Source organism: Sphaerodactylus townsendi, linkage group LG11 (assembly GCF_021028975.2).
Source record: "Sphaerodactylus townsendi isolate TG3544 linkage group LG11, MPM_Stown_v2.3, whole genome shotgun sequence".
Lineage (NCBI taxonomy): Eukaryota > Metazoa > Chordata > Lepidosauria > Squamata > Sphaerodactylidae > Sphaerodactylus > Sphaerodactylus townsendi.
Genome location: NC_059435.1, coordinates 64000466 through 64018151, shown reverse-complemented (window position 1 = coordinate 64018151; position 17686 = coordinate 64000466).

Here is a 17686-nt window from a genome sequence, read left to right as displayed (position 1 = left end):
CCTAGATGTGTGTGTGTGTGTGTGGGGGGGGTGATTTTCCACCACCCCCCACATTAAGAACTCTGTGTGCATGTGCCCACAGAGAGGGCTCCGAGTGCCACCTCTGGCACCTGTGCCATAGGTTCGCCATCACTGCCATAGGGTTTTCAAGGCAAGAGACAGACAGATATGGATTGCCATTGCCTGTCTCCATATATCTATCTGGACTTCTCTAGTGGTCTCCCATCCAAGTACGTACCAGAGCCGATGCTGCTTAGCTTCCAAAAGCTGATGAGATCAACCTATCCTAGGCTGAGTCACCAACTCTGTTTTGGGAAATTCCTGGACATGTAAGAATCAGTGCCTGGGAAGGGAGGATTTTGAGAGGGGAGGGAACTCTGATGGAATAGGATGCCATAGTGACCACACAAGGCAGATGGCTTTTTCCCCAGAGGAGCTGGTCTCTCTAGTCTGAATATCCACTGTAATTCCAGGAGAACTCTAGGACCTACCTGGACATTGGCTATCCTGACCTCAGGTTATCTGAGTCAGTGCATTAAGAAGAAAAAGAGTTTGGATTTATACCCCACTTTCCCCAACCATAAGGAGTCTCAGAGCAGCTTATAATCACCTTTCCTTCGTCTCCCCACAACAGACACCTGGCAAGGTAGATTGGGCTGAGAGAAGTCTGAGAGAACGGACTACTAGCTGAAGGTAAACCAGAAGGCTGCATGTGTAGGAGTGGGGAAACAAACCTGGCTCTCCAGATTAGAGTCTGCCACTCTTAACCACTGTACAATTGGCTCACAAGTGTATAATTCATCCCAAGCCCACAGACCTTATCTCAGAGAACCACCAGCTATCAGAACAGGTTCGCAATTAGCCCCTGTGGCATGACAACTTCTTATGTGAGGGATAAAAATGAGTCAGGGGCACCTCATGAGTTCTTATGTTTAGATTTACAACAGTGTCCTTCTTCCAAGGTCACAGGGTTAATGAGGAACATTGTGTAAAATCAGCTCGTGAACTGACATAGGACTCGGCCAAGAACATTCTTTAGATAAAAGCAACAGTAAAAGAGTCTTGATTTTTTTTAACTTCTGTATTTCAGAAATGAAGGTGTTTTTTTTTAATCTTGACCCAAGCCAATTTCCAAGGCAACCATGCGCATTAGGAGACACAGTCAAATTATTCTATTTAAGCAAATTCATTACAGGAAAAAAATGTGGCAGTTTTAGCCCTTTCTTCACGGGAAAAAGAGGGTCTCACAAGAATCAAGCCATCTAGATTTAAGCCACTAGTTGTACAAAGTTTACTTAGATTGGAGGAAGGTTGGAGCCAAAAGGAAAGATAGGGGATCAATGTTTTGATAAATAAACAAACTTTCTTCAGTGAAATGTTTGAATAGGGGTAAGATCTACCTCAGTGTTTATTCAGCAGTGGTGCTATAAAATCTTGAAATATCAAGCAAACAAATAAAGAATTAGAACACCAGCAGCAATGGCATGAATTCAGCTGAAGAGTCTCCATAGTCTTACCACCTCAGGATCCATTTTAATCTGCTTTGGGGGAAAGGCACATCAAAAAAACTAGGTGACTGTCACAGTCCTGTGTCCCTACTATCTTTTCCGTGTGCTCAAGACATACCACTGGTATTTTTTCTAACACCATTTCAAAAACAAATTAAAAGCCATGCAAACCATCTGAGGTCCATTCCATTGCTCCATGCACACCCCCTTTCCTTATAATATTTTTCTATGTTGTAAGTTACATCGTGGCCGCTGCAGCCATTGTGTTCTTGCTTGTGGAAGCAGAATAGAGATTAGCATGTTTCCTTTTTCTAATATGCATCGCTTCAGTCAAACCAGCATGGCATGGCGATCCGGCTGGCCTCTACAAGGGCCAGGGCTTTTACAGCCCTGGCCCCTACTTCGTGGAACAGGCTCCCGGGTGAGATCAGGGCCCTGTGGGACTTACAGAGTTTCCACAGGGCCTGCAAAACAGACCTGTTCCACCAGGCATTTGGCCAGCTGGGGTAATATCAAATTTTCGCCATATAATAAACATGTGGCCTCCCGTGGGTACAAGTAAGGGGGAGGGGTGGGAGCTGAAGCCATCTGTAAGTTATATATGGTTCTTATTAATCGGATATTGGTTGTTGTTAATTGTTTTTATTGTTTTTATGGCTAATGTTGGACACCGCCCTGAGCCCTTTGGGGGAGGGCGGTATATAAATTTGATGAAACAAACAAACAAACAAACAAACAAAGTGCCAGATTAGGATCTGGGGGACCTAGATTTAAATTTTCACTCTGCCGTGGAAACTCACTGGATGACCTTGAGCAAGTCATTCCATCTCAATCTGACCAACTTCCCAGGGTTATTGTTGTGAGTATGGAGAAATAAGATGCACCTGAATAACCAGGGGCAGCCATTGCTGCCGTGGTGAGCAACGCAGCAAGATAAGGGGCATGCAGGGCCTGGCGGCTAGCTGCAGAACCGGGTGCAATGATTGGCTCCCACCGAAAAAGGCGGGAGGAGCCTGGGTATATCTAGACGCCTTCCCCGGTCCGCGCCCTTCCCGGCGGCGAGAACCAGCAGGCGTGGTCGTGTGTTTGGCGTCTCGCGTAAGGCCTGGAAGGAGACTGGCCTTTTCTTTCCTTTCCTTTCTTAGCTGAATTTCCTTCTTCCTCTGGCCCTCCTCGCTTCTCTCGTTTCAACCTTTTCTTTCCTTTTCACCTCTTCTGGGCCGGTCTCGCAGCCGCCATGGGGCCGAAAAGGGGCAAGAGCAGGGAGCCTGCTGCTGAGGTGGCGGTGCCATCGGGCAGAGCGCGTGCTCTGCTGAACAGGGTCCGGGCCCAGACTGGCCCGGGGACATCGGACGACGGCCCGGTTGTTGGGCGAATCGGAGCAGCGGCGAGGGCGGCCGCGGGCTCGGGCTTGTCTCCCATCGGCAGGGGACGGCCGGTCGGCATGGCGGGACAGTCTCCTTTAGGAGGGGCCCTCCCCGCGGTCCCGGGGGGTGCCGGCTCGGCATCTTCCCGGCCCGAACATGTTGGCCATATTGGCACCGACCCTGCCTTGGTCCGCAACCTGGCGGACACCCTGTTGCATCTTTCACAAGTCCTCGGCGAAGCGGCTGGCGAGTCGGGCCCCACCTCGGGGGGTCGGGGGCCCTGAGCCCACCGCGCCGGCGGCGGCCGGTGCGGTGCCGGCGGGGGCCTCGAGCGGAGCAACGGAGGAGCTGCACCTTTCGCCACCGGTTAGCGCGTCCACATCTGTGGATGCGTCCGTCGGCCCCTCGGGGCGCGAGGGCAGGAGGAGGAAGCGGCCGTCAGGGCGTTCCCGTTCCTCCAGGTGATCCCCCAGCTCTTCGTCGTCGGGTGAGTCTACTGAGGATGATGACGCGCAGGCTATTGGGGAATTTTGGGTGCGGGGGGAGAGAGTGCCTGCTCTCCCACCGTGGCTTGCAAAGCGCAGGCGTTTCGGGGCGGCGAAGCGCCATCCCCCGGCCTGGCTCAAGACGACCGCGGCAACCCGCCCGGGTCCCACCTCCCCAGGAAGCTCCAGGAGCGGGCGCTGGATGGGTATTACGTGGACATCTTTAAGTTCCCGCGGCGGGAGGGGGAGTTGGGTTTGTCGGGCGGGAAGGCCGACAAAAAACGGAAGGACCCGGCAGCAGCCGAGCGGAATTTTAACAACTGGCTGCAGGGCTTCACCGAATTCCTGGCCCTCATCGGGGCAGCGTATCCCCTGCGGGCCTGGCACCTGGCAGCTCACATGGCTCATGTGCTGCGGGCTCGGGCGCTGGCTGGGGAGACTGCGGCCATCGCTTACGACGAGGCCATCCGCAAGAACGCCTCGGACAAGTGCCTTTTCCGTTGGGACCTCATCCATGACCAAACCTGGATGGTCGTGGTCCAGCCTGCCATGGGAGGGGCGGCGGATCCTCCTGTTCTTGCAAAACCCGGCAGAGCCCACCCGGGGCGGGTGGGGGCTAAGGGGTTGTGTTGGGAATTCAACAAAGGTGCTTGCCAGCGGCCAAAATGTAGATATGAGCACTCTTGCTCCTTTTGTTTCGGCAGCCACAGCAGGATCAGCTGTCCCAAGCCGGCGGGACGCCCTCCCTTTCGGCAGGCCCGGTCGCCCGGCGCCGGGCTCTCCCACAAAGATGCCGGTGGCCAGGGCGGTGCCCCCGCCCCCGCTAAACTCTGAGATGCTCGCTCAGCTGCAGTCTCTGGCTCCTACACCCGTTCAAGTGGGGGTGCTTTTGGAGTGGCTGCAGCGTTATCCAGACAGGGGGGCTGCGCGCCTGCTGGGGGATGGTTTCTCTTCTGGCTTCCGCATCCCATACCAAGGCCCAAGGAGGGCTTACCAAGCCAGCAATCTAAAATCTGTCCGCGATCTCCCTGGAGTGGTGGCTGATAAGCTCAACAAGGAAATCCAGGCCGGCCGCATTGCTGGCCCTTTCAGTCACCCTCCTCTCCCCAACCTCAGGGTCTCCCCAATTGGCTGCTGTGCCTAAAAGCCCCGGGGGAGTTTCGCTTAATTCAACACCTCTCCCACCCCCGGGGCGATTCCGTGAATCATTTCATTGACCCAGAGGTTTGTTCGGTCCGTTACGCCACCCTGGACGAAGCCATCCTCTGCATCAGGCAGGTGGGTCCGGGGGCATCTCTAGCAAAGTGTGACATTCAGTCCGCCTTCCGGCTCCTGCCCATTTCCCCCGTGGACTTCGAGCTGCTGGGCATCCACTTCCAAGGCAATTGGTATGTGGACAAGGCCATGCCCATGGGCTGCTCTTTTGCCTGTGCCGCCTTTGAGACTTTCAGCACTTTCCTTGAATGGGCTTTCAGGCAGCGGGTGCCCTCTGGTTTGGTGACCCATTACCTTGATGATTTCTTGTTTATCGGCAGGCAGGGCACCCGGGAGTGTGAGCTGGCCCTTCAGGCTTTTCAGGTCCTGGCCGCCGAGTTGGGGGTCCCCTTGGCTCCCAACAAGACGGAGGGGCCCGCCACTGCCCTCAGCTACCTGGGCATTCACCTGGACATGGTCCTAGGCATGTCGTCACTCCCGGCTGACAAGCTTACAGCCCTTTCAGCCCTGCTCCAGTCTGTTCTCCTCCTCCGAACATGCAGGGTGCGCCTGGTCCAGTCCTTACTAGGCCACCTCAATTTCGCTTGCAGGGTGGTGGCCCCGGGCAGGGCTTTCTGCTCCCGGCTGGCGAGGTCCTTGTCGGGCTGCAAGTCCCCTGACCATCACATCAGGGTCTCCCGGGGCATGAAAGAAGACCTACAGGTCTGGTTGTCCTTCATCCAAAACTTCAACGGCATCTCTTTGTGGCAATCAGCTTTGGAACCTGGCCTGGAGCTGCAGGTGCACTCTGATGCCTCTGGGGCTTTTGGTTTCGGTGTGTTCTTCCGGGGTCAGTGGGCACAGGGCCTTTGGCCCCCAGAGTGGCACGCGCAGGGCATCACCAGGGATCTCACTTTCCTGGAGCTGTTTCCCATCCTGGTGGCGGTGCACATTTGGCACGACCTCTGGCTTAACAAACGGGTGCTTTTCTGGTGCGACAACCAGGCAGTGGTGCGTGTGGTAAACAGACAGTCGAGCAAATCGGCTCGGGTCATGCGCCTGGTTCGCAATTTGGTTCTCACCTGCCTCACTCATAACATCTCTTTCAAAGCTGCTTTTGTTCCAGGTTTGCAGAATGAGATTGCTGATGCCTTATCTCGCCAGCAGGTGGATCTTTCTGGCGCCTGGCCCCCGGGGCGGAGCCGTTCCCGGCGACTGTGCCGGCGTCCCTCTGGAGCCTTGGCAACGAGAAGTCATCACAGGTGTTTTGAACTCGTTGGCACTGGCCACGTGCAGGCAATACGACGGAACCGTGCGCGATTTCCTGAGCTTCGCTGCGTCCTCCGGGCGCCCGGTCTGCGGTGGGGTGGACACTGGCCTCCTCCTCGAGTATTTGGTCCGGCTCCATGGGCAGGGGATGCACCCGCGCACCATGGGGGTGCACCTGGCGGGCATCGCTTTCTACTGCAAGGTTTCCGGTTTTCCTGATGTCACCAAGGCCTTTGTAGTCCGCCGCCTAGTGGCCGGGTGGCGGCGGGTGGGCACCAGACAGAGGGACCTCAGGCACCCAGTCACCAAGGAAGTGTTGAGGGCGGTCACCGGGGTGCTAAGGCAGGTGTGCGCTTCGCGCTATGAGCGCTTGCTTTTCGCCGCCGCCTTCCACCTGGCACACCACGGGGCTTTCAGGCCTGGGGAACTGGTCGCCCCTACCAGGGATCGACCTTCCAGCACCGCGCTGCAAAGGGAACACCTCGTCCTGTCGGGGGACATGGTCTACGCTTGGCTGGCCCATTCTAAGACCGACCAAGAGGGCCGCGGGGCTTGGGTCACCATGCCAGCCCTACCGGGCTTTACGCCACCTGCCCTCTCCCCCTTATTGAGGGGCTACGGCACAGGCCTCGGGTGGGTGGCATGCTCTTGGTGCACGCAGGGATGGGTCCCCCCTCACCAGGTTCCAAATGCTGGCGGTGTTCAGGGCATGCTTGGCCTGCCGGGCTACCGGCCGCGGAGTTCGGGCCTGCACTCGTTCAGAATTGGGGCCGCCACGGCCGCGGCAGCAGAAGGCAGGGCCCCGGAGGATATCCGCAATTTGGGCAGGTGGCGGTCGGGGGCCTTTCGGGCATACATTCGCCCACACCTGACTTGTTGATTTCCCTCCTCAGTGCCTCCAGGGACGCCGCAGACTGTCTATCGGCAGGTGTGGGTCGTGGGGCACAGCCTTGTCAACAGAGTCGGGGACTACGCCTGCAATTCCGAATGGGGCCGGCATCTCGGACTCGGGGCGCACGTAAGAATTTCCTGGTTGGGGCAGGGGCACATGCTTTGGCATGCGCTAGAGCCCCCGGTCATTGAATACATTTTTCAGCTGGCTACACGGACCTCCTGGTCATCCACCTTGGGAGGAAGATCTCCCTGCCAGGTCGGGCCTCGACCTGCGTTTTGCGGTGGCCGCCACGCTCAGGAGCTTTGCCAGGCACAGGCCTAACATGACCTTGGTTTGGTCCGAGATGGTGCAGCGGGCCCATTGGAGCGGAGCGTTGGATCCCTCTGCAGTGGACAGGGCCTGCAGAAAAGTCAATAAGGCGGCCGCCAAGGTGGTGCTTTCCCTCGGGCGCGCGGTGGCGGAACACTCCAAAATCACCCGGGACGCCATGGACCTTTTTTCAGCCGGATGGCGCCCGCCTGTCCCAATGGGGCATGGACTTGTGGCTTCAGTCAGTTCAGTTTACCCTTCGGCTGGGTGGTTAAGATAGAGACAGGCTCAGGCTTGAGGAGCTTGGGCAGTGAGCTGCAAGGGTGGGCAGCTCGTGGCGGGTTTGCAACGGTGTTGCACATCTGGGGAGAGAACGAGCCTTCCGGCTGGGGCTCCCAGGCTTGCGCCCTATGAGGGCCGGGTGTGGTGCGGGCAGGCTGGCAGGCCGGCAGGCCGGGCCGCTGCCCGACACCCCAGGGAGTGGGGTTGGGTTGGGCCGTTAGGCGGCCATGGGCTTAGCCGGTGCCCGACACCCCAGCAAGCATGGGAGGAAGACGAGCTGGGGGCAGCCTTGGGGCTCAGCCGGTGCCCGTCTCCTCAGCAGGGGCGGGAAGTGTGGAAGCATTTAGGAGTATGATCTCTGGGCTTCCCTTCCCGCCAGTTTCCCATTCATTGGGATGTGATGTGCGACCCGTTTGCCGCCCAGCTCTGATGTAAATAGTTCTTGTTTATATGTTTGTTGTTTAATAAACGGGCTGCGGCCCATTCCTTTCCAGCCTGTCGTTGTGGTGTACTTATTGAGCGAGGGAGTCTCACCATCTACAGCAATGCTGTTATAAACCACTTTAGGTCCCCTGCAGTGGCATAGCAAGTGGGGCGCTAGAGGGCTAGAGCCCCCTGGGTACCACTTCCTGGGGTCACATGGGGGGGCACAATGCAGGGGACTTCCCTCTGAGGAGAAAAGTGGAGTAAAACTACATAAAATAAGCCTCAGGCACTGGATGAACCAGATCTAGCAAAAGCTCGAACCTGATCTTCAAGCTGCAGGAAGAATGCAGTCCTGTCCAGAACCATCAGGGCTGTCAATCACTAGACAAACATGGTGGGTGTGCTGTATTCCGCTTGGTAGGTCATAAATTGTGCAGGCATGACATAGCAATTGCAGAGCAGCCCAGTATGCTTCGCATGACCACCAACGCTGTTATATAAAGCTGACATATAATATAGAGTCAATCTAAAAAGTGAACACTTAAAAAAAAATTACCTTGGAAAGTATCCATTGCTGGCTTTACCTCTCACCTGGCATGCCAACTTGTCAGTTCAGGATTCTGGTGATTGCTGTCTTAAGTCTCAGTTGATGTGACATTTGCTTACCAAAGCAGATTTTTTAAAAAAAGTAGCAAAACTTCCCGGGACATTTTTAAGAGGGAAAGAAATCCAACCTCAAACCATTCATTTTTAACCGTGATGGATTTTTTAGAAGTTCCTGGAATGTGACAGATTAATGGCTACCTGCCATTTCTAGGAGGAAGATATTACTTCATTTGCTTCTAAGTGTGGCATTTGAGCCCCGAAACTGAGCTAATGGTTCGTACTCAGACACCGATGTATTTGACAAACGCATTTTATGAATATGAACTTTCGTTGAATAATTTGTGATTTCCCCCCTTCCCTGTGAACTTATCTTTGATTATTGTTCCATGAATAACTGCAGATAAATAATTACCTGTAATGCAGTCATTAAAAACATGGCTGAGAAAGATTTTAGCTTGATAAGCAACCACTTGTTGTCCGGATTGAAAATAACCAGAGTCAAACAGCTGTTGAACCTGTTTTTGTGTTAACCTAGTATTCCAAATTCGGACCCTTGTCAAATCATTTCAAGTCTTTATTCATCTTTCGTTAGGATTCAAAGATACCCGGAGCACTACTAAAGGTGCTTTCATAGTCACGTTGAAAATTCCTTACTCTGCCATCAGTGTTATAGAAGAACCTTCCTTACCTTCTCTCTTGCATTCAGATTTGCCAATTATTCGCATCTCAGATATAAGCGAAGACTTTCCAGCAGCCCACAACCACCACCCTTCTGCAGAAATTAAATGTCATCCATCAAAGTCCTCAGCATACAAAACTCACTTGGGGAATCTGAATGAGAAGTGAGACAGTGGCTTCCCAAGCAAGCGTGGACAGCAGGACTGCCCACATAGTCAATCAATACTGCCACACAAAAGCAGCCCATTTTGAAATCACAACCATTCATCTTTCAGTGAAAAACCCATTGCATTGACCCTTCCCTCTCCCCTTAACTGCCTCCGCAGTTCTTTGATCCATGCACCTTTCTGGATCTTTTAGATAATTTCTATCGCTCAACTTTCTGATATCAAAATAGTGCTGAGCTTGTCTTACAACAATGCAGGTCAGTCGAAATGAACAGAGAGAAAACAACAGAAAAGTTCATCAATAAAAGCAGCATGTGAGTCACTGCTAGTATAATTTTGAAAATTACAACAATGAATGCAAATCCAGCAGTGAACAAAACCATTCCATCTCAGCCTGACCAACTTCCCAGGGTTACTGTTGTAAAGATGGAGACACCTATATATGCACCAAACCAAATTAGAATCCAAGGATTGGTTAAAAATGAGCAGATTGGTTAAAAATGAGCAGATCTTGAGATCAGAACTCCAGAACACAGTAGTCTTGACCAAGCTTTCAGAAGGTCAAAAATGAAGGTGAAGAAAGGGTTACCTGGAATGGGAAATTCAACAATCTGGGGGCTATTTTTAAAAAAGTGTCCTTTCTCTGTACCATTGCAAACCTTCTCTCTTTCACTATGGACATGCAGAGTCCACCATAAGACAATGGTCATCAGCCTGTTCATATGGGTAGAGGTTGCTTTTCAAATACCTATGGATGCCAACCTCCAGGTGGTGGCTGGAGATGTCTTGGGATTACCACTGATATCCAGATGACAGAGTTCACTTCCTGTGGTAAAAATGGCTGCCGTGGATTGAAAAAAAAATGCTTGTAGACTTTAGGGCTGGAGCCTGGGGAGGGCAGGGTTTGAGAAAGGAAGGGACCTCAGCATCATGTAATACCATAGAGTCCACCCTCCAAAGCAGCCATTTTGTCCAGAGAAGCTGATTTTTATACCTCTGGAGGTCAATTGTAATAGTGGGAGATCTCCAGGTTGCACTTGGAGGTTGGCAGCCCTAGTGTCTGCACCTGGTACGACCCAGAAGGTGTGTAAGAGTAGGGGTTTTTCTTCAAAGAGCATTTGGTAAACTGTCTGGGCCAACCTGGGTGTGCTTTTGTTCTGTGTGCTCTTTATATCTTTTCAAAGAGCTATTATATTGCTTTGATGTGTTTGCAACATTGTTTAATTCATAGGCTCATAGAACCATCGAATCATATTGTTGGAAGAGACCACAAGGGCCATCCAGTCCAACCCTCTGCCATGCAGGAACATATTAACTGGCTTGATTCTGATGAGCTACGACAGAATGCAAGCATTTTTAATACATCACACCTGTTTAGTTTCCATAGAAAAGGGGGATGAATGCCAAAGGTTGAGGAAGGACTTGGAGGAAGTGACATCATACAGTCATTCTATTCCTCAGTTTCCTTCCTGGCTGCTCCCTACTCAGTCAGCTTCCAATTCATTTCCCACATCTCTGCCCTTCTGCCTTTCCTTTGGTGATGGTGATGGAGAGTGTTGATGTTGTGGGTTCCCTATGCTGCTGCATGATTCCCCCCAATCTTTATGGTTAAGATCATAGAGATTATGGAAATTCTTAGAGCATCACCGAATCAGCAACCAGAAGTGACATTACTGTTTCTATGATATCATCCCCTCTTCCATTTCCTCCTGCTGTGAAAGCAGGGGAAGAGTCAGCAGGGGCTCTGAAGCCTAACCTTTCTTGTTACAGCTACCTTGCAAGTACACTTTTCAAATCAGACTCTGGCCTAGAATCGACTCTGCCACCAGACTGACTGTTTTGAAGAGTCCATCAGGCTCTGCTCGTCCTTCCTGCCAGGTCTGTCTGAGTTGCATGCAGCCTGACAGAGGGAAAGACGTGAATGAAAGGTTTTGATTCAGACAGGAAATTTTTGCTGCCTGCTCTTGCCATGCTTAGCAGGGCGTTGAGTGTGAGCTCTCCCGCAGCAATGCTTCCACTTTCCGTGAACCTGCGATGCGATCTTGAACAGCACGTTGGGGATATCCCAATTTTATTTCCATGGCAACTGGTTGCTGTCGGATGGAGAGTGCCACAGAGCCTGCAGCACTGGAGTGATACAATCAACAATTTGCCTCCATCCACTGAATTCCAGCCTGGTGAAGAGGCTGCCGCGGTGATAAGAGGGACCAGCGTCAAAATGCTCCCTTGCTAATCAAGCCTACTTATTAGCAAAGTGCAAATAATGGACTCCAATTGTCTGGACTTAATGCACACCTCATTTGCTGTGTTCCTCCAGATGATAAAAAAATCCCAGGCTTGAGGCAACAGTGACTTGCTAGAACAAAGTCCTTTTCAAGCTGATCAAAACGCAAGGCAGGAGGCATCCCTTTTCGGTGCCGCCAATCGGCTAGTAAAAGGTTTCTAGCAATGCTTGCTGGCTTTCTGTTCAACTCGTGATACATGTCAGTGATTTAGAACCAAGACTGGCACATCAGATTTCCCAGAAGAATTAGTGTTGTATTGCCATGAATTAGCAGAGCAACCGAGTGAGCTGTTTTGTAGGACTTTACTAGATAACAAAATAAAGTTACACTAAATATAGGAACAACAAACTGTATCTTTGCAAGTGCCCAGGCTGGGTAATTGTGCAGTCTATCTGTGCCTGTCTGCTTCTCCTCTTTTGCTGGAAGAAGAAAGGAGAAGATCTCTCCAGATCTAGGAATGTGATTTCAGCAGTTAACTCTTGCTTGACTGAATGAAGCAGGCACTCGTAAAATCCTAACAATTAGCCTCTCCACTGATTCATCCTGAACATTGGCCAAAAACATGGGTAACAGATGCACGTATAATGAAGATGAAGAGTAGTAGTAGTAGTAGTAGTAGTAGTAGTAGTAGTAGTAGTAGTAGTAGTGGTGGTGGTGGTGGTGGTGGTGGTGGTAGTTTGGATTTATACTTCACCTTTTTCTCCTGTAAGGAGACTCAAGGTGGCTTACAAACTCCTTTCCCTTCCTCTCTCCACAACAGATACCTTGTGAGGTAGGTGGGGCTGAGAGAGTTCCGAAGAACTGTAACTAGCCCAACGTTACCCAGTAGGAATGTAGGAGTGCGGAAACACATCTGGTTCACTGAATTATGCAGCCATTTGCCTAGCGTTAGGTCAAAACTCTTTGGAATCAGTCACTTGGTTGAGGGCTTTTAGATTTTGACTGCGGATTCATTTTCTCTCAAACTGTAACTCCCTGGTCCACCGCCTGCTCTCTGACACCCACTCCAACCCTGGTTTTTCATAATTGAAGGAAAAATGGCTTCTAGTGGATTCACTGCCAGTGGATTCACTCTGCCCTCTGTCCTACTCAGAAGCTCATACAAAATTAAAAGGCCAACTATTGTATCAAGCGTTCTCTCTTCTAGTCACTGCAGCCAAGAAAACTCACTCCCCCCTGTATTTTTCTGTCCCATTTGAACAGGGCCACTTGGCACACTACCTGTATTGTTTAATAAACCCCGTTCAAAGAAGAGCCATAATGCTCGCCAGGTTTAATATTATGCCTTCCGCCTTGTTACATGGCAGATTTAACAAGCAAGAAAAGTCTAATAGATTGTGCCCGTGTAATGCTGGCTCAGTTGAATCTCTGGCCCACCAATGATTACACTGTCCCAGATTTGAGAAAATCAGATCCAAGTATGTGAATCTTACTCCTTGACACTCACCCGATCTCCCCAATTTATTTAGATTACACTACTTGCTGGACAATCCTGATCCTTCTTTCTGAATAATAGTGGCAGACTTTCTCCTGGAAATTATTAAATGCCAGTAGACTCCCTTTTAATCAACATTTTGTTTTCTGTTTTGTGTATTTATGTTTTTATCAGTTTTTTTTTACTATTGCTGTATTTATTTTATTGTTCTTTATGTTTGCTTGCTTGCTTGCTGCTGGTGCAGGTTGGAAGCAATTCCTGCTCACCTGCAGCATTTTGGTTTGTTCTTTTACTGTTGGGGGTCAGTCTTTGAAGAATCAAGAGTACGAGGAGTACAGAAGCACAGCACAAGGCTGTGTAGCATTGAAGCAATGATTCAACACAGAACTCAAAAAAGGGGAGGGGGAAATCACATAATGGTGGCCAGGAATCATTTCAAGGGGGTGAGTGCAGACATACATTGTTGTAAAGGAGGGGGGGGGAACTGAATTTTTTTTTAGAAACATTTTAGAGGATTTGTGCAGAAAGGGCTATTATTAGAATTATACATGACCTCACTCTCTGACATTTTTTGGTCAGGTCTGTCTCCTTTGGTGGCCATTTGGTGGTTGCCATTCCATGTCAAAGTTCCAGAAGTGTCCACAGGCTTAAACATGTTGGGGATCTCGATCTGTAATACATCCAGGTGCATTGAAAGGCCAATGGTAGAGATGTATTCATATTCGCCCTAGACTGTATTGCACTCCTGAAAGGTACTCTTGATGCCACCAGCATGGTGGTCTTCCAAACTTCCAGATCCGGGACCCAATAAGAATGAGACCCAACCAGCTGCAGACACATGACTGAAACCAATTCTTTACACTATGGTCTCAACTAACAAGACTGTGGTCCAGAGTTGCCACCTAAAAGCATTTTTGAACCCGGTTCAAGGGTTCCTTCTTAAGAGAATCATCCATTCAAAATACAGAGACTCAAGAAGCAAAATTACACATCTGGAAAAAAAACAGATTATGGATTGAATCCTAAGTACTATGCACTCAGCAGTTTGTGCGGGCCAGACCCTCCTAACTTACTGCAGTTTGTTGTGTTCTGTGAAATGCAATGAATCCTCAGGGGTGCATTGAGGAGTTAGGATCCAACCCTTCCATCTGTTTTTGTTTCATACAGGTGGCAGATAGTGGTTCAGCAACAGCTGTCTTCAGCCGAGGATCCCAACGTGATGTCCACGGGCACCTTGGTGACTGCTGATACCTTTTCTGTTGCCCATCAAGTGTTTTTAGGAAGTGGGCGGAACCAGTCAGGGCTTTTGCCCCACAAGGTTTCTGACTGACTATTGCAGATTTGATCAGCTATTTTTTTAAAAAAATATTGCTTTGGCAGCACTGTTTGAATTCCAAACCTGCCTGCAGGCTCAAAAGGGTTGGGGACCCCTGGCTGTAACAGGAGAAGACTTCCCACCTTGAAAGAGCCCGAAGATGATCAGAAAAAAAAAGAACTGGCATTTATTGTGATATAAAATCCTGATGTCATAATTAGGATACCTAGTGCGGGATTCATTCATAAACCAGACAGCATATGGAACCGGTCGCCTTTCAAAGCGAAGGCACACGGCTGGTTTTATCAATGAATTCTCGGCAATCAATAAACCCTTGACAAGAAAAGTGCTTTTTCTAGCCGGGGTGGCCATAAAGATTCATGAAAGGAGTTTTATCCATAAATATGAAGGCAATTCTTTCATGCCAAACGGTTACAAAAAAAAAAAGCAACAAAATTCCCTGGAAAAGTTATAGTTTCAGATGGAGACTTCAGAAGTGTAACGGGGTATTTGGAAGGCATTATTTAAAGTCCTCCCATATGTCTTGTAAATGGCGTTTCCATGGAAACGAGGAGGACTAGCAAAGATACCTGCAGCATTACTTGCTGTGGTGCTAGGGAGACCAATAGGGGTAGTAGCTAGGAGACTCTCTTTAGCTATGTACATCTCATATATCTGCAGATGCCTTTCCCAAAGGATAGGGACATTGCTGCAATCAATCATCTGTGAATCTGTAATACTGAGGATCTGTAATTGCAATGTGTACTGCATTGGACAGCTCTGGTGTAGTTGTTAAGTGGTTAAGACTGGTGGATTCTTAAGCTGGAAAACCAGGATTTATCCCCTACTCCTCCACACGAGCAGCAGACTCGAATCTGGTGAACCAGGTTTGTTTCTTCATTCCTGGACATGAAGCCTGTTGGAGTATCTTGAACTGGTCACAGCAGGCCATTTGAGACTTCTTATGGTTGAGAGAAGTGGAATGTCTGTCCAAATTCTTCTTCTCCTCTTGTAAATGATTTGGAAGATGCTGCTGGGACAGAACACTGCAAGCTATTTTATAGGACATGTGGGAAGGTGGGACTAGTCGAACTAGTTTTGAGGAAAAGGCTCTGGAAACTGGCTTGCTTCTAGGCTGGTTTTGACCAAGGGTGCTGTTGGAGCCCAGCTGGGACTTTGAGCAGCTCCACTCTCTTCTAAACCTAAAAGAGGGTCACTTTCCATCCTAGGATTACTGAAGCTAGTACTGTAAGTAGACCCAGTAGACCGAGCAAAGGTACTACCCAGAAGGTACCACCTAGTAGACCGAGCAAAGAACAAAAGGTGTTTTATATTTGAAATGTACTGCATGTACCCACACAATGGTCGATTCCCCACTTCAAAAGTGAAAGTAGAGGCAAACCGGTCTCGTAAGAATTTGGGTGCTTTTGAGCACGCGTTCATCCTCCCCACTGCAGCTTGTCCGTTGGTTTGCAAAAAGGTGCACTTCTGACCAGGATCCTAAATGACGTGCGCTGAGGGGTGGGAAGAGCAGCAGAATCGGGGTGACTGCGTTGTCACTGCTGGTGCAGTGGGGAGTGCTGCAGGACCCCGGGATATTTCCCGTGAGGAGCCCGCATCAAATGGTGAGTGGGAAATCAACCAATGATGGCTGGAACTTTTGATAGTTCAGCACATCACTATAAAACTATAGAAAGAGGCCTTTATTTTTATAGTCATAAAATTCATCGGATGAACTTCTGGACAACATTTTTTCAAGCACAACTTTTGGCTGTCAGAAATAAATCTAATATCTATTCATTTCACTGCTGAGGCAGGATGCTTTTGACATCTCATCTGCCTGGTGAGTTTAATGATAGCTAATCATTAGGATTTCTTTTCAGAAATGAATGTGATTGAATCTTTGTTTTAACAAGTTCACGCTGGCTTGCTTGCCTTTTCCCATCTGTACTGTAAGTAGGGTTGCCCATCTTTAGTGGGACCAGGTAAAAATTAAAACTGATCTCCGTGGAGAAAATTACTGCTTTAGAGGGTATACATTATGGCATCGAATTCCTGCCAAGGTCCCTCCCCTTCCCAAATTCCATCCTCATCAGGCTCTGCTCCCAAATCTCCAGGTATTTACCTAACCAGAGTTGGCAACCAGGTGAACTGCTGCAGACAGACCAAACCTGCGCTATCCAGATGTGTAGCAAGGGGGGAAAATGCCCAGTGCACCAGTGCATCCTCCGCCCCCCGTCCTGCCCCAGAACGCCCCCATCCTGTCACACACCCCACCCCACCCCACCATGCCACACCACACCTCATCATACCCACACAGGTATGGTGTGTAGTGCCCCCCTGTCCCCTTGGAGCTACGCCTCTGGCGCTATCCAGCTCCACTCCCCAGTGCTCTGTCCATGGTGGCAGTATCTTCCTGGAAGAGGAGATGAGTAAACATACCTAAAAATATGAAAAAATCCAACAGAAAGAAGTTATAAATATGGCCAGGTAAATCTGTCCTATAGTATTCTGTGGTCCTAAATACACACTTTTTAGGGATTAAGTCCCATTGGACTCAATGGCACTTTCTTCTGTTTAGGATAACCCTTTGAGTCAGAGCCACTCACTTTGAGTTAGATCCATTATTACATTTATTATTACACTGCCCAATTATTACACTTTCCACATTATTACATTCCACTTATTACATTTCAGCTCAGCTATTTCCAGAATCGACACTTTGCTTAAAATTATGTAACATGGAGGTCCATGTGCACACCAAAATGACAAAGTTGTCTAGAATATGTCTATCACTGCAAAGAGAAAGCTGTCCAATTCCCAGCAACATAAAAGACTATCGTTCCGATGGAGCGGTTTGAAAAGAAGGCATAATTAATGAATGCTGATAACATTTACAGCTTCAGAAGAACTTTGGACTCTATCAAGGAAATCAGGAGAGTTTTGAATGAAAGAATTTGACTCAAAGCATTCTACAGCGCTTCCAAACCTGAAAACGTTATTTTTTTTCTTCAGACGCCTAATTTAGATTATACACCAGAAGCCCATAGTAAACCTCCCACAAAGGAATAATAGCACTTGCTGCATATTATGGGCTGTTCAACTCCCTCTTTAACTGCAGTCCTTGGCCTTCTTCCAAGAAACAACCTTCTGTAGCAATGGTAATGCTGAGATCAAGAGAGTATTTTCCTACATAAATTCTTCACATTTAAGATACCATGCTATGAGATACATTTTGATCATACACAGGCACTAACGAATAGAGAATGTTAGCTGACTTAGAAGGCTGGAATTTAGCAAACAGTCAGAACTAGAAACTCAAATTACTGGAAACATATGAAAAGGTAATATATGCACATCTCCTTTAAAAATTGTGCTACATTTTCGAACCGAAACACATATCTATATTAGGGTGACCAGACTCCCACATCAGGTGTGGCAGATACCCTGATTTGGGCCCCCTCC